Source organism: Ambystoma mexicanum, chromosome 10, assembly GCF_040938575.1.
Source record: "Ambystoma mexicanum isolate Mex_15411 chromosome 10, UKY_AmexF1_1, whole genome shotgun sequence".
Classification (NCBI taxonomy): Eukaryota; Metazoa; Chordata; class Amphibia; order Caudata; family Ambystomatidae; genus Ambystoma; species Ambystoma mexicanum.
In genome coordinates, this window is record NC_090932.1 from 1,037,284,807 (window position 1) to 1,037,308,680 (window position 23,874).

Here is a 23,874-nt window from a genome sequence, read left to right on the forward strand (position 1 = left end):
TAGTTGTTGCGTAGGATGACCCCGATGGATCTTGACATAAAGATGCCTAGGTACATGACTTTTGTGTGCTGCCACCGGAAGCCGAAGTCATCATCATGTTGTTTGGTCGAGGCGGTTAGGGGGAATATTATTGATTTGGAGTTGTTAATTTTTAGCCCTGAGTAGTGTCCAAATTTTAGTACCGCGCGCATCACTGGGTTTAGGTTTTCACTGGGATCTTGGAGGAGGAGTGCGACATCATCAGCATAGAGCGATATGATCAATTTGTGGGGGCCGAAGGTCAGGCCTCAGTGGATATGTTGTAGTCTGAGGTCTGAAACAAGAGGTTCCATCACCAAGGCAAACAGCAGGGCAGATAGCGGGCACCCCATGCAGCGTTCCTCTACGTAAGTGTATGCTCGTCAAGTGGTTGGCTCATAGAAGAATATTAGACATGGGGACTTTGTAAAATATGGAGACTAGTTTTATAAATTTTTTGCCGCGACCCACGTGCTCGAGGATTGCATATAGGAAGGGCCATTCGACAGAGTCGAATGCCTTTTCTGCATCTAGTAGTATTGCGGCAGTTTGCTGTTCCGGGTCAAGGGCTTCGATTACTCCAAACATTCTCCTTATTCCAAAGGTGGTGTTTCTTCCTTGGATGAACCCTGCTTGGTCTGCCAGGACCAAGGCAGGCATTAGCGGGATTAGTCGTTTGGTTAATATTTTGGCCACAATTTTATTGTCAAGGTTTATTAATGATATTGGTCTATATGATGCACACTCGTCTTTGGGTTTGTCCGGTTTATGGAGGAGACTTCTGTTGGCCATATACAGTGTGGGCGGCAGTTGTTCTTTTTTTAGAGCTTCATCATATACTTGTTGTAGTATTGGGGCAAGGATGTTTGTGAAGTGTTTATAGAATTCTCCTGTTAGCCCATCTGGACCTGGTGCCTTTGTAGTCGGGACTTCTTTGATCACCTCGAGGATTTCTTCAAGGGTAATGGGTGCGTTAAGTGGTTCCCTGAGTCTTGCATCCACCCAGTACAGCTCAATTGAATCTAGATAGTGCTTCAGTTCCAGAGGATCCGCTGTGAAGTATGAGTTATACAGTTTTTGGTAGTATTGCCGGAATGTTTCGACAATGTCTTTGGTCTCGTAGACTGGTCTGTCAGTGTGGTCCTTGATCGACTCAACCGTTGTAGGTTTTCTGTCCGCAGATATAAGCCTGGCTAAGAGTGTTCCAGGCTTTTGCCCCTCTCCATATTGTCGGATTCTGTAGTTATTAGCCAGGAATTTAATTTCCCTCTCGGCGGCTGCCCTGAACGTTCCCAATTCTTCTTTTACTTTGCGTGTGTTTGGGGGTCACCTGTAAGTGTAAGTGGATGTTCAAGATCTTTGAGTCGTGATTCACTTGAGTCTATTTCTCTCCATATTAGCTTGAGAATACCATTTTACTTAGTTAAGCAGACCCCTCTTGTGAAGCACTTTAGGGTTTCCCAAAGTGTTCCTGCTGAGAATACTGATCCTTGATTGGTCTCTATGAAGGATGTTAGTTCTTCCAAGAGTTCGTCTGAGAAAACTTGATCTTGCAAAGCTCTAGGCTTGAATTTCCATTGCGGTCTGGCATTAGTTGTTCGGGTTGGAATGTATTCCAGGGTCACCGCCGAGTGGTCAGAGAGAGATCTGGGAAGAATTTGGCAATCTCCCCATTGTCAGCGAGCTTCGTTTGACACCAGGAGATAGTCCAGTCTCGAGCTTGATTTATGTACCCAGGAATAGAAAGTATAGTCGCGGTCAATTTGATGTTTTTCCCTCCATATATCTGTGAGGTGATATGCTCTGCATATTTCTTTAATTTGCTGGCTAGCTTTGGAGCATGGGAGCCTGTTGTTATGCGATTTGTCTTTGTTGGGGTCAAGAGGGGTATTAGGATCTCCTGCCCATATAATCATGGGCCGTCGTCCTGTTTCTAGATGTGTTGTTACCCAGTCAAAGTTGTTGGTGCCATCGACATTGTGTCCATATGAGTTTACAAGGAGTATTTCTGCTCCGTTGACCATTCCATGCACTAGTATGGATCTTCCTTCTGAATCCTCTGGGTTGAGATCAGTTTGAAGTGTGTCATTTTACTGATTAGAATCGCTACCCCTCTAGCGTAGGAAGAGAAGGATGCGAAGTACCTATGGCATCCCCAGTCTTTGACCCATCGATTTTCAGAGGTGGGTTGCAGGTGCGTTTCTTGGATAAGGGCTATGTCGATTTTGTGGCAGCGCAGGTATTGTGTCATCTGCCGCACTTTGGCTGGTTGATTGCTGCCTTTGAGATTCCACGTGGCTACTTTGAACTTACTTTCGTTGTGATTATGTGTTTACCAGATTTAAGGCGGACTTTCCAGTTCCTAGCTCCATGATGTCGGCCAGATATCCGACCTGAAGGTTTCGGTGAGGAGGTGCGAGGTGGGTTCCTGTGTGGGCTGGTTCGTCCACAGCCGGCACATGTGTGAGGTGGTGGGCTTCTCTTGGCTTGACGTCGAAAAACACAAACAACAAAATCCCTCCCAACACACAAGTAACCCCTAACTTGCTCATTTCTCGTTTCCCCACCCATTAACCTTAACTGGTGAGTGTTAACTTTTTCTGTGCAAGGGGCCATGGGAGCTTCCCAGGGTGCGCGGCCCCGCGGTCTTAGATTCTGTTCGTGTTTTCCATTGGGACTGCCAGCGGATGCTTGAGGTTTTACATTTACAGCCGGTTATCTATGGTGGGTTTCTCTGGGATCTGTCTCTCTGCGGGCGCAGTTGGTTAGCTGATATGCTGCATCCAGCTTGGTCGAGGTATGAATTGGCTTCTTCGGTTGTTTGGAAGAATTGGAGTCTCCCATTGTGCTGTATCCTTAGTCGTACCAGGAAGAGCATTGAATATGTTATTTGGTTGTCTCTGAGCCTTTGTTTAATACTTGTAAAGGATCGTCTTTGGGCCTGTACCATGGGCGAGAAATCTGGGTAGAAGTGAATCTGATCCCCATCGAGCTGCAGGTTCCCCTTTTCTCTAGCGAGGCGAAGTATTGTGTCACGATCCCGGTAATTGAGCAGCCTTGCGATGATTGGGCGAGCCGGGGCTATGGAAATGGGTTTTGTTGTTGGAATCCTGTGAGCTCTTTCTATTACAAACATGTGTGAGAAGGCTTCGGATCCGAAGAGTTTGTTGCACATTTCTTCTACGTACTCTTCCATTTTGGCCTGTGGTTGGTGTTCTCTCACTCCAACAATCCTAATGTTGTTTCTTCTTGAACGGCCCTCCAAGTCCTCATTCCGAGCATTAGCCGATTTCATTTGTGCTTCCAGTGTTGCCACTCTGGCCAACATGCTCGCTGCGCCATCATTTAAGCTAGATACGCGCTGTTCTACCTCTTGTAGGCGCTCGGTATGGTTATCCAGCCTATGTTGGAGCTGGTCGACTTTAGAGGAGAGGCCGTCCATTTTGTTGCTGAGGTCCCCTATCCCGGTTTTCAGGTCGAGCAGGCGCTCTCTAATGTCTGTGGAGTGGGAGCTGTCTTCTTCTTAGTTTATGTCACTTGTCGAGGGATCTTGTTCGGTGGTCAATCTGGGTGTTTTCAGGGCTGAGCCCGTCTCGAAGTTCAGCATCCTCTGAGATTCATCCGTTTTCCCCATTTTCTTTTTGCGGGGGTGGTTGGCCTAGTGATCTAGCTAGGAATTTAGGCGAGGGTTGGTGTTTGTTCTTGAAGTGATGTTTGATCTTGCGCCGGTCGCAAAGCTTTCGAGTATGTGTAGCTATCTTGGTGAGTTATGTTGGGCTTGTTGATAGCTAATCTGTCCTTGTTTCATGTAGTTTTTTCGGTGTGGTGACTGCAAGCTCCAGCAGTATTGTGGTGTGTTTTGTGGCAGTAAATTGGAGGCCTTTCTGCACTTGTCTCTTGTATCGCCTCTGGGAAATACTCGTATGGATAGGAGCTCTTGCTGGTTGTGGGTTAAAGGGGAGTCTATTCAATGCCTCTTAGAATGTTCCGGGAGATGGTGCTGCTGGTTATAGCTGGCAGGGAGGTGATGTTTTAATGCTCACTGGGTGGGTGCATGTGAGCGAGAGACTTTGCAGAGTTAGGATATTGCGCGCTTGTCTGGTCTATTATCTTGCTGTTTTTCATGCGCTGTACCTGGGCTCCGGGGACTGCCTTGCGATGGAAGGAGCTGCTGTCTCACACGGCTCACTGGACCTTCCTCGCCGGCACTCAGGGAGCGTTCTCAGTGTGCAGGGACTTCAACTGCTGCTCCAGGTGCCCGGCGGTGGTCCGGCCACGCCTCTGTCGCGTCCCCCCCGCCGCCAGGCGAGCAGTCCCTGGGCCGCGGCTCCAGAGGTGCCGGTTCAGAGCTGACCCGACAGTGGGGTTCACGAACCCCGCCCGGTGTAGGGTGCCTTTGTTCAATCGCTGCGCCTATCTCCCCACGGCACAGGGCGCTCAGTCTCGTTCGTGCCCGGTGGGGGAGGCCCAGCTCCGCTGTTTTTGTTTGATGTGGGGCTGGCGGGTTGTCAGAGGTCGGGCCGCGCCGGGCTGCGCCAGAACGCGAAGGGGCTGCCGGGTGCCTCATCGGATGATTGGGCCTCATTCACTGTGGAGGTCGTTTTAGGCGCCCGGGGCCTCTCGGTCTGTTTTTTCCTCCGCGCTTGCTGGTATTTAACCTTTAATGTGTGAAATATCATAGGATGGATGTGGCAGTCCCACGGAATCAGCAGGATTTTACAGGATTCATTCGGGGCTGCACTGGGGCTCACAGAGATGTGGCCATCTTGGTCGGCTCTCTAGCGCCCTCAAAGAGAAAAGTCAATCATATGGCTTTAGTGAAGATGCTTCTCTCTGGCATAATGAAGTATTGCAATTAAACAACAGATGCCTGATATGGCAGAGTTGGGTGCTGAAGGGTGTTTTGACACTGGGTGATGTATTAGATGGAGATCGTCTTTTGACGTTTGAAGAAATACAGAGGAAGTTTGGGTTGCATCAAATAGAAAGACGGAAATATGTAGAACTGAGCTCCCTGATTAATCTCAGGAAAAGCATGATTGGTAATTCCTTAGACACCAAACCCGCATTGTGTCAACTGCTTACTGGACAGGAATATTCTGTGCGTACATATATGAACTTTATGCAATTAGAAAAGAAGCATGTTGTGGCATGGGATAAATTGAGAACGGTGTGGTCGGGTGATCTAAATAGGAATTTCATAGCTATGGAATGGAAGGGTATACTTAGGGTGAGTGCCAATGTGGGTACTGATTTGAACTTGCGTCTGATCAGTCAGAAAGTAGTAGGTAGAGTGTACTGGATACCAGTTAAAATGTATAAACTGGGACTACAAAAGGATAATTTATGTTGGGGGTGCGGAAATGAAAATGGTACCCTTCTACACATTCTCTGGAGTTGCTCAAGAGTGCAATATTTTTGGAATGATGTGATTGATAGGATTAATTTGATTTTGGATGTAGTTTTACAGAGATCAGGTAGGAATATTATCCTACTTCTACATCGAGATAGGTGTAAACGTTCTTTGAAATATAGCAATTGGATAGATAAGGCTTTATTAATAGCTATGAGACTGATCCTTTGGGTTTGGAAAACCAGGAAGAAGCCAAATGTTGAAGATTGGTTGGTTGAATTACGCACTTTATCGAATTTTGAGAAGCTTTTGTTTAAGGTAAAAGAAAAGTAAGAGGTGAACAATCTATTTTGGGGACCGTTCAATACCTTTTATGATTGATTTTGTGGATTGTGGATAAAAATTACAATACATTTTTTTTTTCTTATTTTTTTTAGGGGGGTTTGGTCTGGTGTTGTTTGTGTGGTGTTGGTGTTTGTGTGTGTGTCCTATATTGGGTGTTTTTTCAACTATTGTATTTTGCTCTTTTATTGTCAGCATAAATTAAAAGGTCTCTTAGTATGTCTGGGGGTTACTTGATTGTGATGTTTGTTTATTGATATGCAATTTAGTTAAACGATTTTGAATTGTTTATTTGATTTGCTATTCATTTCGGTATTGTACTGCTGTGTAATTTATTGGTTGACATACTAATAAAAAGATATTTTAAAAAAAAGAACAATAGTGGGTTGCTCCCCTGAAAGAGCCTGAGAATCTTGGTGGGCAGCTCAACCCTGTGAAAGAGCCCAACCTTATTGGGCAGCTGTACCCTGTGCAGAAACATGGAAGCATTTGAGGGCACATGCTCCTGGGAGAACATGAACACCTTAGTGGGTGGATGCACACTGTGAAATAGTCTGCAAAAAATAAGGAATAGCTGTACCATGTTGAAAGAGCCTGAGATCCTTGTGAAAGAGCCTGAGAATCATAGTGGAGGCTGCACCCTGTGGAAGAACATGAGAACTGTTGACAAGTGGTGTGATAATGAGGCAATACAAGGATTCATAAACCTTATTATCAATGTAGTCAACAACATGAGTAAGTTAGAACAAATTATTGTCTTGCAGTCACTACTACTTATATCTGTTTTCCAACTGCCTACGCCAAGAAACAAACCTGTTGCTTTTCCAGTTTGTGATGTGTAATGGTTAACGCATCATAGTCATCATCAGGACAGGTGTGTCGGATATGGCTAGATGTTGTTCCATAGCCTTCTGAAATGAAGCGACTATTCATTTTTATAACCTTCAATGTAAAGGCTTTTCCTATGGTTAGAGAAAATAACCCAAGATTAAATACTCAGTCAGACTGCACATTGGTGGGGAGTTGTAGACTAGTAAGCAAGGCATCCTGAACATTTGCACAGTACCTCCTTGCTGCAAGGCTTGCTGTGATTCCTCCTTCGGGAGATATGTGGATGAAAAGTAGAAGAAGCCATTGGGTGCTCAGTTTTACCACTTAATCCCATTGACCATGGATCACCAGTCAAGGATTAAAGGATTAAAGCAGGTCTCTCGCCAGCAATGTAGCAACCATATCTAGAAATCCCCATATGGGTCAGGTTGAGATTAAGCAGGTATATCAGCAGGAGAATCTCACCCAGTGATGTGTTGTGACACCAACTCACTTAGTTCCCTTCTCAAAAGGTTATAGCATGTAGCAAGCATGGGGCAACCGTTTCCACTGAAACAGTGCTACACATGTCCCATATAGAATTCTGCTGTGATTTCAGCAATCAGAGATGGTATTTCATTTCCTGCATGTGCAAAGTAAAATTCCAATGTGTGGCCTCTGAGTTCTTCTGATTGTGCATTGGTAACTTGCAACATACTCGCAGGAATGCGGAAAACATTGACAATGCATTGTCTTGCAAATTTGGAAGGTGCCAAGGACATTTGATAAACTGCCACCCTCATCAAAGCCCAAATGCAAAATTGAGGCATTAGGCACTGTGTGCATACTTCCTCCACTTTACCACAGATGCCAACTCCCAAGTGACTTCTGCACTAAAGCCCTGCATGCAGAATGTTACCTGATGCCTAATTCCATAAACCTGCTACCCCTTTGATTTACACTGGAAATTTAATCCTTTTGCCATTCCCCCTTTCTCTCCGACCCATAGTTCTCACTCTCCCCCTTCACACCTGATGCCTTCTCCAACAACACTCCCTTCTCCTGCTTCCAATCCCTATTATATTACTCATTCTCCTCTCATTTCCCAATGCTTACTTTCACTCCTAATTCTCAGCATCCTCCACCATCTGTCACCCCATATATACGTTCTCTCGGCACAGCCATGCGTTGGCCGCTGCGCAAATGGAGGCATACCCACTCACATGAGGAACTGCAACTATACAGCTCTGCAATGAACATTCTCAAGTCCACTCTTGATTGAGTCAAAAGGGAATTCCACCTAACTCTCATTGACTCTCACTATAACCATCCTAATGGGCTACAGGGCACCCTAAACTCCCTCCTCACTCCTCCTAAGTCTATGACTATCAACTCCACAGCTAATGACCTAGCAGAATACATCATTGCAAACTTTTCCAAAATTAGAGACTCGCTGCTGACCTTCCTCACACTCGATTCCTCCTACATTTTAGATTCTGCCTACTCTATCATCATCCTTTGCCTCTATCTCCCACTTTAGTCACATTAATACTGACAAAGTCCTATCTCTATTGACGAAGGCTAACCACTATTGTGCCCCATCAGGCCCACTTGACCCTCAGCTAGTCAACCCTATTGCCCCTTTATCTCACCTCACTGAACTCTTCAACCTGTCCTTTGACTCAGCTTGCTTTTCATCTGATTTCAAAACAGCCATCTCTCTCTTAAAAAGCAAGGGCTAACCCGAACCAACTGGCTAAATTGCATATGTGTCTCTCCTTCCACACTACTCTAAAGTGTTTCAAAGGGTTGTTTTCCACCATTTTACCAATTTCTTAGGCATCCACAACCTTTGAGAATCCCTACAAACAGGGTTCCCCTCCAGTCAATCCACGGAAACTGCTCTCATGAATGTGTCTAACTTCATCACCTCTGCTAAGTACTGCAACCTATCCTTTATCCTAATTTTCCTTGACATGCCTGCTGCCATTGACTCTGTTGATCATTCTGATGTCCTTAATACACTGTTTCTTCTTGGGATTCATGATCCAGCACTTGCTTGGATTGAATCCTACCTTGAACTTCACCAATTCTCTGTCTGCTGGAGCAACAACAGCTCTCATCTCACTCCTCTAACTGTTCGTGTTCCACAAGGCTCTGTCTTGGGTCGGCTCCTATTTACAATCTACACTTCTGCTCTTGGGGCACTAATCTTCTCCTTTGGGTTCTCGTACCAACTCTTCGTGGACAACACCAACATCTTCTTCTCTTTTCCTGAACTCTCCTCTGATCGCTGTATCAAAATTTCAAACTGGCTCTCTTTATACTCTTCCAAAACAGAGGTGCTCTTCTTCCCTGCCAAATGCTCTCTCTTGTTTCTTCCTCTACCTATCCATTTCCCACCAGACACTCTCCCATGCTCTTCTTTAGCTAGAAACCTTGGTGTCATCTACAACCCTTCTTACACCTTCTCTACTTTCATCTCCAAAACTGGAACAGCAGCTCGCCTCAACCTCCTAAATATTAGGATAATCGAGCACCTCCTTCCTTTCAACTTTGCCAAGCATGTCGTAACCACCCTTGTCTTCTCTAAACTGGACTACTGTGCCAGCATCCCATTTGGTCCCCTCAACTATGCTTTCTGTTCTCTCGACAAGATCATTAACTTCACTACCAGGACTCTCTTTGAACTCCCTCACCTATACTTCCTTGTACCACGCCAGGCTGGATGGCTGACAATGCAAAACAGGGTTAGTTTTAAATGCCTTCTCCTGGTTCACAAATCTATCCATGGAAAGGCACCACTATATCTATCTTCCTATATTCAACCCTACAAGCCTTATCGCAATCTCTGTTCTGCCTCCTCGGCTACTCTTGTGGCTTCTATCCCTACCACCTGCATGGAATAATCTTGTTATGTTATGTTATGTTATTTTATTTGTATTGCGACAAAGCCCGTGGGCATCCAAGCACAGAGAGACAGAAGTTTGAGGCAGCTACGACATAATCAGTCATATTGGTTAAAAAGTAGTGTTTTTAGCTGCTTTCTAAATTCGAGGTGGTTTTCAATTTTACGTACTATTGGTGGCAAAGCATTCCAAGCTATTGCCCCTCGGACGTGGAAAGCCTGACCAAGGCCCCTGGCACGTTTGACCAGGTGTTGTTTCAAAGAACAGCTCTCGGCAGATCTCAGGTTTCTTTGGGGATGGTATATGCTTACTTGCGCTTTCAAATACACAGGGGCATTCCCATAAATACATTTGTGGCAAGTCGTTAATAGTTTAAATTGAATACGAGCTGCCACTGGTAACCAATGCAATCTTTTCCGTGCTGCAGTGGTTGGTTCCAAAAGTTTCATCTGAAAGATGATACGTGTGGCTGAATTTGGAATTTTTTGTAGTTCTTGGAAATCTGACATGGTACCACCTCCCAGTAGGGCGTTATAATAATCAACTCGAGGGAGGATCATGGCCCTCGCCAACTTAGTTCTATTTTCTATTGAAATTAAGGGGGCAATTTGTCGTAGCACCTTGAGATGATAATTAGTGTTTTTTGTGATAGCAGCTACATGGGCGTTGCAATCCAGGCTTTCCTCCATCTAGGTGCCGAGAGTCTTAACTTTGGGCACAACCTTTATTTGGCTGCCATCAATGATACATTTGGAATACTTCTGGCTAAGGCCTGCTCTTGTGAGTCTTGGACCAAACAGCATAAACTCTGTCTTGGCTGCATTCAAACACAGCCAGTTGGTTGACATCCATCCTTTGATGGTCAGGTAGATTGTATCCAGCAATAGCTGATACTTCTTGTGGTCCCCGGTGATTTCTAGGACCAGTGGAAAATCATCTGCATAATTGCAGAAAAAAAATCTATCAGTGTCAACTCTTTACACAATGGTAAAATATAAATGTTGAATAGTATCTTCCTCCGGGCATTCGAGAAACAGTCCAGATGGATTTGTTCAAAATCATACCTGCCTCCCATCTGCCTGCTGGCTACAATTTTCCCTCACCTCTATCCTTCCTCTGTCCCTCACTTCCTCTGCCTCCACTCTAGCATTTCACCAATCCTGGTCACATCCCGAGCACAGCTGGTCATGCCACCTACCTACACTTAAGAATGTCCAATGTTGGTTGTCCATAATCTATGCATGTCCACTTAAGTATTGTCCCGGTGACTGTTCCATTTAATCCCCTCCACAAGCTGGTCAGAATGTCCCCCAAACTCAGCCCATTGTAAGAAGCCCACTGCTTCCTTGCAAATCTGATTTTGGATCTTTTGTAAATTCTTTTGTGATAAAAAGAGCATTGTTCTTTCTGTGGAAAAATAGATAAATACGTACATAAAACACTCCCCCCTCCCAGTAGTTACATGAAGTAAATACCAACCATTTTGTTGTGACAGCCATATATTAGGTGCTCTGACCACTGGTGCGCATGTCCATGTTAAAAAAAATGTTTTAATCATAGACTGCTATAGTACACACCCTGCTGTAGCCATACCATTCTACAATTTGGCTACTGCTTTGGCTGACAACATCCCAGTAGTGATCATCTTTTCTCCCAAAGTGCTGTTTCAAGTGTTTTCAGCAGAGGAGTATGGCAATAGATAAATGGCCAACTCTATAGTCAGGTAAGCATCGAGCAGGCATTGTCTGACATGTGATATTTTCAGTCACACTTAAACAATTCCATAATACTGCCCCAACACAATGGGGGATACTTGCTATGTGTTGCGTGTGAGCAGAGGCTAGAGAGTAATGTCTCACTCCAGAGCCCTGACACAATATTTTCATGGTAATTGTGCAGACTGGTGGCAGCATTCGACTTCTCTGAAGGTGCAGTGATGGATGCACCAGAGTTCCTTTGACTTCTTCCAATGTCTTTGCATGGTTTCTGCATATGGAACCACAACAATGCTTAGTGGGTCCCTGACATCCCTCAACACAGCTTTTCTGGCAGATTGTTCAAGTTACCAGATTTGGTTGCTCGTTTGCCGTAAATCACTATCACACTTTTGACATTCGGAGTGGGCTAGCACACACAATGGGTTCATGTGGGTGTTATGGCGAGGTGCTGCTGGTGTTTAGGACGCCACATAATGTTGTGATGTACTGTCTGATCTTTGCCATGAATACTGTTTCTTAAAATGTAACTTTACAGGTGGGGTCCATTTCTGTTAATACAGTAGCCTCTGCATTTGTGGTGTTGCTCTCACATTCCTCTTCAGTATCATTTCTCTCCAAAAGCAATGTTTATTCCCATCTGGACTTCTGTGCCTTGATCATCATCCATCTCATCATTATTACTGTCTGGCCGAGTGAATGTGAGTGGCAGGGATAGAGACCTGAGATGTTCAATCTTCTGCTGTTCACAAACGCCATGTGGATGCAATCTGAGCACATAATCCTCATGCCCCTGAGAAAGCAAACATGACTGAATGTGCAACCTCCTCTGATGGTCTTGTTCGATTTGTATTGTCCTGGAGCAATACCCAGGCATTTTATTGTAATGGTGCATGCACACCAGGGTATCTAGTGATAGGGGTATGGAATATGAGTTGGAGGATACCTTCAATTGCCTATATTCAATTCTGACCTCCCTATTGCACAAAGAAGTGCTGCTTCAACAGTGAAATTACCACGAGTGACATTGTTTTTTCGTATTAAAATGTGTGTCTCCCACCTCCATGAATCTCTGCTTCTTCCAGCAAAAGTGTGTGAGTGTGAATCTGCCATAATCTACCCTCGGTTTCCTGATTCCTCTGCCTATTCCTCCCAGTTGTCACACTATGGCACACGTTGTGTCCACTCCCTTCAAGAGACAGACACACACGATCTTCAAGAGCTCCCAGAAGAGATGCCTTTAGTGTTCCATGGCTCATTTTATTTCCCTCCTCATCCCGCATATCAATCTATGACACATGTCTCATCCATTCACTTGAAAGGATGGACACTGACTGGTGACACTCACCTTGAGCTTCACCCAGAATGTCCCACCCCCTCCTGCTGTTCCTCCCTTGTACCACATTAGTTTAGCTTAGTTTAATATTTAAATACTGATAGGCCTCAAAGTGCACATATAACAGGAACACAAAACACCCACTCTATTAAAGGCAGTGCATGATTTTAAAAAACAATGGCCTCAGCCAGTGTCTTTATTGAGCAAACATGTTTTAATTCCTTTTTTAAATGTCCCAGATTTATATATTGGCACATGTTTCGTCCACTCACTTCAAGTGATGAACTCAGCCTGGTGTGCCACCATCTCTTGAAAACTCTACAGCTCTCTTCTGGAAATTCCGGCAAGTGTCCCCTTCCACACGATGCCTGTGGGCTTACATGGCTCCTCCTGCACTTCCTCCCAGGTGTTAAATGATGGCACATATCTCATCCACTCACTTCAAGAGACGAACACTGACTGGCGTTTCACCGCCTCCCCAAATCGCTGCTGATGGCACTTGTCCAGGTCACCCAATCCCAATCACTCAACGTTCACAGAATGCAGAGTAAGCCAAACCCACATTGAATCAAACTCTGTGTCCCAGTTACTCAATACCTCTCCCTGCCTTTCTTCCTACAACTACTCTAAATGCACTAGAATGTATGAAGTATTCACTAAATGTCCTAAGCCTGCTTTCAGCAAAAGCCTCCTCGCTCTCTTCAGGCTGCTTTCGACTGAATAGGAGCTCCAGTGGTATTGCCGAAAGTGCTAGTGCTGCTATTGCAATTAGCTCAGAGTTACAACCTTCCCTAGTACAAAAATGATTTCTTTCAATGCATTTTTGCGCCAACGCAAAGGGCTACAAATAGGGTCAACATTGTCCTGTTGCATTGCAAGAATATTAATATTTTCCTTAGTGCTATTATCACATGCACCAGAACTACGCTTCTGTAATACCATTCCAGGTGCCCCCTTGAAACCATGTGGCCAAATTTCTGACACATTTTTCAAACAGGTGAGCAGAGGTTCATCCTGGTGAATCACTCTTAAATTCAAGTGATTTTATTTTGTTGGGGGAAAGTTCATCCATCTTTATAACCCAAATACTGCCATTAGTAGCTGCAGCTTTATTATTTTACATCTCATTCTCTAGTTGTCACACAAGCAGCAACAATGTGAACTGAACACAACCTCTTCATCCTGGGCCGGCTGATTGTTACTCATGAATTTGATGAACCCAGTGGGCAGGACAGTCGTAGTCATCTATTTCCATGCATAACAAGGAGTGGGATAGTGACAATGCTGGGTGTTTGTGCTGGCCATAGCCGCACACTGCTCTGGTCATCCTGCAAAACATTGCTGTAGCTCAGCTACTGTAACAACCAGTAACACTATCACTGTAGTGTGGGTTGACAACAAGGACGAGGACACTCACTAGCCAGCAGCACCCACAATGGGGCAAAGCCGCAGCAAAGGTCACTGCCGAAGAGGAGTGTCTGCCATTAGCGGCAACCTAGACAAAAAAGATTTTGATGCAGTGTTCTGCAATTCATCAGTTCAATGCTTTTTCCTGCATTTGTCAATCAATTTACCACAGGAGGAAAGCAAGTTTGCTTATTTATTTATGTCGATAAATGGTCAACATTTTCCACTTACCAACCATAGAATCCAAGCAAAAATGTTAACACTGATGATGTGTATAATGAAGCACTTAACACTTTGCCTTAAACTAGTTTGTTATGTTATTTTATGTCAATTGGTGTCTGACAATTGCACATCTGCTATGGGTAGTGACACCATCACCCACAATAGGCAGTGGGATTTGCAGCTTTAACCCTGAACATGCTGACACTGTGGGGCACAGCTGTGGGTGGTGGCAATAGTGGGCTGGGAGATGCTCTTACTGATGTGTCCCAGGTGTGCTAAAATATATTTGGGCACTGGCACTTTTTTATTGCAAATGAAGCACTGAGGGAGGGAGAGCAACTGCTGGGAGTTTGTGTCTTGGTGTGGACATTTGAGAGAGTAGTATGGATAACATGTTCTCGTCCATTTTCTCTCTCTATCTCCCTCTCTCCCTCTCTCTCTCTCTCTCTCTCTCTCTCTCTCTCTCCCTAATTCTCTATTTCCATCTGTCTCTCTGTAAGTAGTTAAGTAATGACTTTATTAAGACATTTTGCGCTATTCTCCCTCTCTCTCTGTATCTTCCATGGTTTAAAATTGTGTTTTTTACGTTTCCCTCCAATATTTCCTCATTTGATGTCCAGGTTGCATAAACATATATACTCCAATGAATAATTATATTGGACTTTGTGATTATAAAAAAAAAAAAAACACACTCTTCAAGGTGTTATCATTCAGTACAGTACCTGTGCTTGTGAACTGAAATATCTTCGGGAACACAGTATGACTTTTGACCTTTTGCGAGAGCTGTTGTCTCTTTGAGTAACCTCTGCTTCATGTATTCCTTTTTCCTGTCAACAGTAGGCATATGGGGAATGTTACTGCAACTCCATAGTTTCTCTGTGATGTAGCTCCCTGTCGAAACTGCACTGCCCAGGTGCAAGGTTTTGTACAAGCCAAATGCATGGCTATGTGAAATAAACAGACCTGTATCATAGGTAATACAATGTTCTGAACATCTCATCACTGTGATGGCTGAGGGGGAAAAGTTGAGCGAGGGAAAATAGTTCACATGTTATGTTACCGCAACATTTGTATCCCTCTTGCTCTGCAAGGCTGGTTTTGTTTGTCCTTATTTATCAGTTGTATTTGCTTTTGTAAAACGGATCTTATTCCACAGATAGTAGAAACGTTACTACTTGTCTTGATATTATACTCGTGCCATTGGCAACACAGTCCAGTTGTGTTTTGTGTAAATGTGAAGGTACCACATGAAAGTTAAGAAGTGAAAAAGTCAGCATAAGCCATGTCTTGTATTGTATCATTTGTATAGTGCCTTTCACCACTGGCATGGTCCCAACGCTGTAAGTTGAACACCCTTGGGGGACCATAGACTTGCTATGGGAAACATCTGAGAAGTGCTTGTATGCGTGTGTGTGTATAATCGCCAGTACAAAGCTATGAAGGGGAGGCTAAGAACCTGCTAGCCACCGATTTCGAGCTGGCATGTGGATGGGCAGTGAGGGAGTCTAGAAGGGCTAGGCGAGAGAGGGATAGTTTTTATGTGTGCAGCTTTGTATGATTTGTTTTGTGAACAATGGTTGCATTCTTATGGCAGAGGTGATGTGCGAAGTGTTTTTGAGTGGTGTATGATGGCAGATGCATGCAGCACTGTGGCCGTGCCTCCGGCTAAAGTTGCATAATCATGGAGTGCAACAGGTTTTAAAAACATTGGCTATAACTTCATGGATGCAATTGTGCTCTAGTTGCACTATCTGTTTGATAACATTCACTGGAAGGATTGTATATTCACTGCGGAAAATGCACTGGATATGTTCTTCTAAGTGTGATAGATGGAATAACCTTCACAATTCTTCCAAGAGTGAAATAAGGCTAACCTGCATATTCCCTCCAGGAGCAATACAAGGTCTGCCCATTGCGGTTCTACTTAGAGCAGTGTACTGCTATATGCACATTTTTACTAAGTGTGATACATGAGCTAACCTGAGCTAACCTAACCTACCCCCAGAATCCACCTATGCTGAACACATTTCCTACCCCAAAACCATTAAAGTGTAACAAATTCCTACCCCAATAATCCATTTTAGTGCAACGCATGTCTTACCCCCAAATTCCTTCTAGGTGTGACGCATTTCCTGTCCCCAAAATCCATCTGAGTGTGATGCAGTTTCTTCCCCCAAAATCCATCTGAGCGCAACACTGATTCCTACACCAAAAATCCATCTAAGTCAATAAGGTTTTCACAATTGGCACTATTGTGAATATTATTATTTTACCCAAAAGTCAAACTGCTATAGGTTGGCTGTGTCTAGACTTTGGGGCCCATCATATGTTTGGTGGTATCTCGGTGGTACATCTGCTGAGATAACATCAAACTGTATTACCGTTACCATCACTTGGTACAGTGGTATTTCTGCTGGATTTCAAGTGTCGCTTGCAGTGTAAGTCCCCATTTATTGGAGTCCATAAGACTCTATGGGGGGGTTTTGACGGAATTCCTGCAGCAGTAATTCCACACTGGTAATTCTGCTTAAATGTGACATAAAGCTGGTGTATTATGAGCTGGAGGCAAATTCACCAAGTTTAAGTCAATATTATCACTGAGCAGTGTGGAAATGTGACGGTATACAGTAATACCTCTGCATTTTACCCGCACTACCCAACTTGTAATGAGGCCCACATTTGTGTTGCCCATGTAACTGTTAGAAAGCATCACGATTGTATTCCGAATTAAAAAAATGAGATTGGTGGGGTGAGAGTCTAACGCAGCCCCATGAGTAAGATACATTGAGGTGGGAACAGGTGGGGGGACGAAAGTGTCAATGCAAGGAATGGGTGTGCAGTAAGCCTTCTTTTTCTTTGGATGAAGGGGTGAGTGAGCCGAGGCATTGCACTGCACTGAGGCTTTCTTGCCTAATGAAGAACAGAGTGCCCCCAGTGTGAACATGCAGCCTGCATACACATGCGAACTTGAACAACCGTTCTCATATACAAACACATTCCCTGGGTTCTTTTAATGTTCAAAACAATGTCGGATTTGGCTAGAAGAGACCTGTTTGTAGTTTCAGAATGCAGATAAGTCATAGGATATTACTGTAGCCTTGTTTACAGGGCGTTAGATATAATATATTGCTACACTCTATCCATTGGTCAGTATAGAAATCCAGTGTACACAACTTTGTATTTTGCATATACCAGCTAATAAATTTCAGAATGTTTCCCCAGGGACTGAGACTAGGCATACACGCCCTGGCCCCGATGCACAGACAGTACAGAAAATACATATTGAATATTGGGCCTCATTACGAGGTAGGTGGTAAGGGATTACCAGCACCGGTAAGGACACCAGTGCCGGTAATCCCTTACCACCCTATTCCGAGGTCCCTTAGCGGATCCCTTCCTTAACGCCTGGTTTTACCAGGTGTTAAGGACGGGACCCGTTAAGGGAATTAAGAGCTAATAACGGTACTGCAATTTGCGGTACCGTTATTAGCTCCATCCCCATTCCCATTGAGCCCTATGGGGCTCGAATGGGAATGGGAAATGGTTCCCGGAATGGGGACTTATCGGGTTCTCCAAGGTTGGAATGACCCGGTAAGTCCCTATTTCGGGAACCCGGACCCGGAATGCGGTAAGGAGGTTAGCCATGGTGCTAACAGCACCATGGCTACCTCCTACCTCTGTTTTGAGCAACAACTTCCATGACCCTTCACCATGTTGCCTGGATAGTCGATAGTTGCAGATACATCATTAGTGCAGTATCAAGAAAGACCCACCTCCAATTCTATGGTATGTTTTTGGTGATTTAAGAAATACAATTCCAGACTGTAAATACTGCTGTGTGTTCACTCCAATTAATTGCATATTCCACTATGTGACAACCAAAAATCCTCCATTGGTAAAAATCTAGTCCTTTCATGAAATTAAAGCTGTGGTTGCAATGGCATAGCATCAACGGACATGTAGTTTTCAACTTTCAGGTCGCATTATTCTATACGCATTATCGAAAAAACTGTACTATTTAATTGTTCAATTTATATTATTGCATTGAACATGCATGAAAATATGTCACCTGCCCCACCAAACCAGTAACTTCACCCGTGACCACAGTGGCTGAGAGCTGCCACCAAAAATGCATCACAGAGTTGACTGGCAATCAGAGCAGCTTCAGTGTCCTTGATGGAAATGGCAGAAAGGAAGCAGCAATGGCAGTATGCTAACGATCACTTCCATAGGGCATCAAAATGAAGTCACCAGTTTATGGTGCTTGGCACACAATTACGTACTAACTAGAATCCCATTAAATGGCCATTACCAAGACAATGTCAGGGATCATCTCAAACGTAGGTGTGAATATTGCAATATGCTGTAACAGCTGTCAGGGTTTGATAGGTAGATAATTCAAGTGGGGGGTCAGGGGCCAGATGGGATTGCAAGAGAAAGGAGACAAAAATATGTGCACCGCCTCCTTAGATGTACTGTAATTAAACATTATGTTCAATAAAGGTGAGGAATGTGTTGCCGGTAGGGTTAGGGGTTTCTTCAAGTGTACACTACACTTTACCATAGCATGGAGCCATGCACATGATGGAGACTTTAAGATTGCCTTGCCAGTTTTCAGCTGAGCATATTGTTCCATAAGAGGATGGGCTATGATCAATTATGCTTTTGCAGACTTGGGGCCTCATTAGGACCCTGGCGTTAAGGGGTTAACGGTGCCGAAAAAGGTGTCGGTGCCGTTAAACCCTTAATGCCTTACTACGAGGTCCCTTTGCGGGACCCGACCTTAACGGCTGGTCTAGACCAGCCGTTAAAGTAGGGGCACGCAAAGGGACTCTCGAGGTAAGTATGGTACCGCAATTTGTGGTACCGTATTTACCGCCTTCCCCATTCCCATTATGCCCTATGGGGCAAAAATGGGAATGGGGAAGGGCCATGGTGGCATGGGGAATTACCGCCCCGCAAACCTTGGAATGGGGTGGTAATTCCCCATTCCGCCATGGCGGACTACGGCATCGACCCTGGTGCTAATAGCACCATGGTTTTCCGCCGGAGTCCTAATGAGGCCCTTGATCATTGCAGCACTATTCGTCAAGCTGTGAGGGCCCTCACCATATTTTGGTGATTTTGTTTTGATGTTCTAAAACAATTAGTAGACAACATTTTCAATACATGCTGCTGGTGTAAAATGTACATTAGTACCAATGGTGATCAGATCAAATTCTATGACCCAATGGATTGAGTGTTCACCCAATTGATGAGTTGATTGTCCAATTGATGAAGCTCACACCAGATTCGGACACTGCTCCCCTGCCTGCCTGTCATGGGTACACCATAAAGACATTCAACCCCACCTAAGTCACACTCTTCTCCCGGTCGCACTATGCTTGTGGCCAGGGCTAGTGCTTGCAGGAGCATCCGTTTGCTCCCGCCTCCATTAAATGGAGAGAAGCCACCTACTGGTGAAATTATAAACAGCAACTTGAATGACTGCACTTGATTAATATTAAATATATATTTGGCCAAAATGGTGCTGAGACCTATGGCCAAGGTAGGAAATTGGAGCTAAGAAGATGTTGAATAAAGATGTCACCGATGAGTTACCTGTGACTGGAGCAAATTCCTTGCATCAGTCTTCACATCAAATTCAGGCAGACTGATTTCCCCCAAAACGTATCCAGATGTAGCACATTATCCATTATATTATTTGTACATTTAAGCTTTAAAGACCTTACCAGGGAGTTATGGGTCCTAAAGGCTGAGTTAAAGGCCTGCATGCAGCAACAATGTTTAAAGGGTTCTTCAGGGCCAATAACTGGCTAGTTTCCAGTAAACATGTAAGAGGAGGCAGGGCCAAAGCTTAGAAAACGCTTGGCCGTGTCTGTCAGGTGTGGTCCGGTGATGACTGCAGCCAGTAACACGTGTCAGGGTGCCAACAATAGTGGGGGCAAGGGGTGCTGCACTCAGAGACACTTAGTTTTGGCAGCATGGCTGTCAGCTCTGTGCTGCTAATGATGACAGGGAGCCTGCTGACAGCCACGTGGCTTCCAGTGCAGTGCTCCCTCTCATCAGGAGAGTGATACACTGACAGCCATGTGGTTCCTTGATGGGGGGGGTGATCTGCTGACAGCCATGCCACCAGCGAGCCCAGGGAAATGGTGAGGCCTTCCCTCAATGGCTAATCTCTTGGCTATATGGATTTTCAGAGTCGTACCAGCTTGTATAGCCCAGAAATTGGCACATCACTTCCCCTGGACATGATACATACAATAACCTGGCAAGCAGTACTGGTAATCATGTAATACAATTTAGCAAGACAGGCTAGTAATTCACAAGAGATCGACATTTACTTTTTATGGACCGTAGTTTAGTATTATATGACAATTATGCTTTTTTCATATAGAAATATGAGTATTAAATTCTGGAAGTTTAATACTGCGGTAAAAACCTATAGTTAGTATACTTTATTTATATCGGTTAGTAGTTTAAAAATTGTAGATTGTAATGTTTTTTGTAATAGTAGAAGGTTTTTAGAGCTGTTCTGTGTAATCATTCCCACCAACAACTGAAACTCACTGAATATCAATACTTTTGGAATGTAGGAACAGTAGAGGTATACAAGCCATTATATGCCCTGTGCCACTTGATTGTCTCCTGTGGAACTCCATAAGTTGCAATGTTTTTTTTGTCTTCAAATCTGTTTTTATTGGTATTTATGCATGCCAGCTTAACATTGCAATGATTGAGATGCCTTTCGCGGAAGGCTAGCAAGAGGTGTATCACAACGGAAAAGAGCAACAAAATAAAACCTTAACGGAACACATAATGGGCCCAACGGTGGGCGAGTCTTTGGGTTCCTAGAGGGGGAGATCGCGGGGGAGCTATCTACTGAGGGGGTTGTCGGGGGAGCAGAGTGCCTTCGGTTGATGGTGCGAGTGGCGGGGCTTATTGCGTGTTCGGGTAACGGGGGTCCGGCACAGTGCCGGTTTCCCCGGATCTTGGGCGTCGGCCGGAGGATTTGGCCGGGCCCTGACTAGTTTGCCGCTGGCAGAGATGGTTCCTGTTCCGGCGTCAAAGGCTACACTTGATTCCCCATCCAGCAGAGGTTGGGGGGCTGTCTCGCTAGGCCCGAGTATTTCCCTGTGCAGTCCCAGAAAGGGGACCAGATTTGTTCGAATTTAGCGGGGTTACAGAATCTTAGGGCAGTGATCTTCTCCGCTGCCACTGTCTCCAACATTTGGACCACCACATTTGTATGGTTGGGCCCTCGGGATTCTTCCAGAGTCTGGCCAAGGCGATCTTTGCTGCCGTCAATAGTTGGTTGCTTAAGTCCGCTATGCGACCTGTCAGTAGGAACTGGCCCCCGTCTATAGCCCCCATGAGAACAATGCCCGGGTTCCAGGGGATCGTGAGGCCCGTTATCCCTCTGATCTGGTCCAGGACCTCTCTCCAGAACCGTGTGGATTTCGGGCAAGACCACAGCAGGTGAAGCAGCGTGCCCCGGTCGGGGCAACCCCTCCAGCACTGTGGGGGGACAGCCGGGTTGAATTTGTTTAGGGCTTCCGGTGTGCGATATCAGCGGTAACATACCTTGTAGGCCCCCTCTCTGTTTGTTGTGCATCTGGAGCTCTTGTGAGCGCGGGTCCAGATCTCACTCCACTCCTACGGCTCGATATTTCTGCCAATGTCTTTTTTCCAATTGAGCATGTACTGTTCTTTTTTGGACGGGTCTGACCTGTCGAGCAATTTATACAGGGCCAAAGTTTTCCCCTTGGGGGGATTCGATGAGAGGGTGCGCTCTAGGGCTGTCAGCTCTCTGCCGCCTAGTTTCTTGGCTGTTCCACTGGATAGCCAATGCCTGAGCTGGGCATACCGGAACCTCTCCGACTCCGGAACCGAGAATTTAGCCTTGCATTCCTCAAAGTTCAGCGGGTTCCCATTCACGTAGACGTCCGCCATGGTTCTCAGACCCCCCTCCTGCCATCTGTTAAAGGTGTTTGGGACCACACCCGGGGAGAAATGGGGGTTGCCCCAGATTGGGGAGAGTGGGCCTGTTGGGCTTCTGCACTTCCAGAGGTGGTCCGCCCTCCTCCAACTCGACACTGTGTTCCACGTTGCTGGTAATGGGCCCATCTGCCCCGGGATGTTGCCTACTTTCATGTGGGGGGAGTGCTTCGATCGGGGAAGGGCGCCAATCCTCCTCCAGTTTCAGCCATCTAGCTCGGTTAGTGGTTGCTTTCCAGGCAATGGCGTGGGTGAGCTGGGCTGCAAGGGAGTATCTGGCCACATCTGGGACCCTCCGCCCCCCAAGGGCAGGGCCGCGGAGCATGATGTGTTTTGGGATTCGTGGCTTCTTGCCCTCCCATACATACTACAGAATGGCTCTTTGCAGTTTTTGCAGGGCTTTCATAGGGATGGTTGTGGTGAGTGCCAGGCAGGCGTAGAGCAGTCTCGGGAGCAGGTTCATTTTTAGCGCCGAGATGCGACCAAACCAGGAGATTTTCTGCTTGCGCCAGCGGCTCAGGTCAGCCTTGAGCTCTTTGAATACTTGTGGGAAATTAGTTTTATATAACTTTCCTGGGTCAGACGGAATCTGACCCCCAGGTAGTTGATCTCCGCATTGGCCCACTGGATCGGGTAGGAGGTCTGTAGTTTCTCCCTGATGTTGCCCGGCATGTTGACTCCCATGGCTATCGATTTAGCGATGTTGATCGTGAATCCGGAGGCTTCTTTGAATCCCTCCAGCTCTTCCCAAAGAGCCTGCATGGACCCCTCTGGTCGAGTGAGAAGAAAATATCGTCCGCGTAGAGTGCTGTCTTGTAGGATTCTCCCTAGAGCTCCAAGCACTGGATTTGCGGGTTGTTCCGGATCCTGCTGGCCAGTGGCTCCGAGGAGAGGGCGTAGATGAGTGGGGAGAAGGGGCATCCCTGCCTGGTCCTCCTCGTGATGTTTATTTTTCTGGAGCAAGCTCTGTTCAGTCTCAGGTGGGTGAACGAGTTCTGATAATTGTTGAGGGCCCATTTCCTGAAGTTCGGGCCAAACCCATAGTGGCGAAGGGTTGCCTCTATGTAGCCCCAGTCCAGCATGTCAAAAGCTTTGTGCGCGTCCAGTGAGAGAACCATTAAGGGGGAGCCCATTCTGTGCGCTGACTCTATAACATTGATCGTTCTTCGGATGTTGTCCTGCGTATTGCGACCTGGTATAAACCCCGTCTGATTCGTGTGAATGATATCTGGGAGGATGGCAGCTAGTCTGTTAGCTAGAATTTTGGCGAACAGTTTGGCGTCATTATTCAGGAGCGTGATGGGTCTGTATGACGCGCAGAGTGTGCGGTCTTTACCTGGCTTCAGGATGAGGAATGTGGAGGACTCTTCCATAGATGGTATGGTGGTCCCTGACGTTAGGAAAGAGTTGAATAGGGCAGCCAGTTGCGGAGCCAGGATGTGGGCGAATTTCTTATAAAATGTTGCTGTGAGCCCGTCTGGCCCAGGGGAAGTGTTCTTCAGAGTGCGAATCATGTCGGCTACTTCCTCCGAAGAGATTGGGTGCTCCAGAGCTTCTAGTGCCGGGTGTCTTGGGAGCTTCTGGGTGCCCGCCAGGAACCTAGCCCGGGCCGGACGTGGGGGGTCCCACCATGATGCCTTCGTGATGTTGCGTCACAAGGTTGAGCTTCTCAGCCTCTAGGTAGCATGGGGTGCCGGAGTGGGCCGCCAGGCACTGGATGAAGTTCCTCGTTTGAGTTTTCTTTAGTTTGTGCGCTAGGAG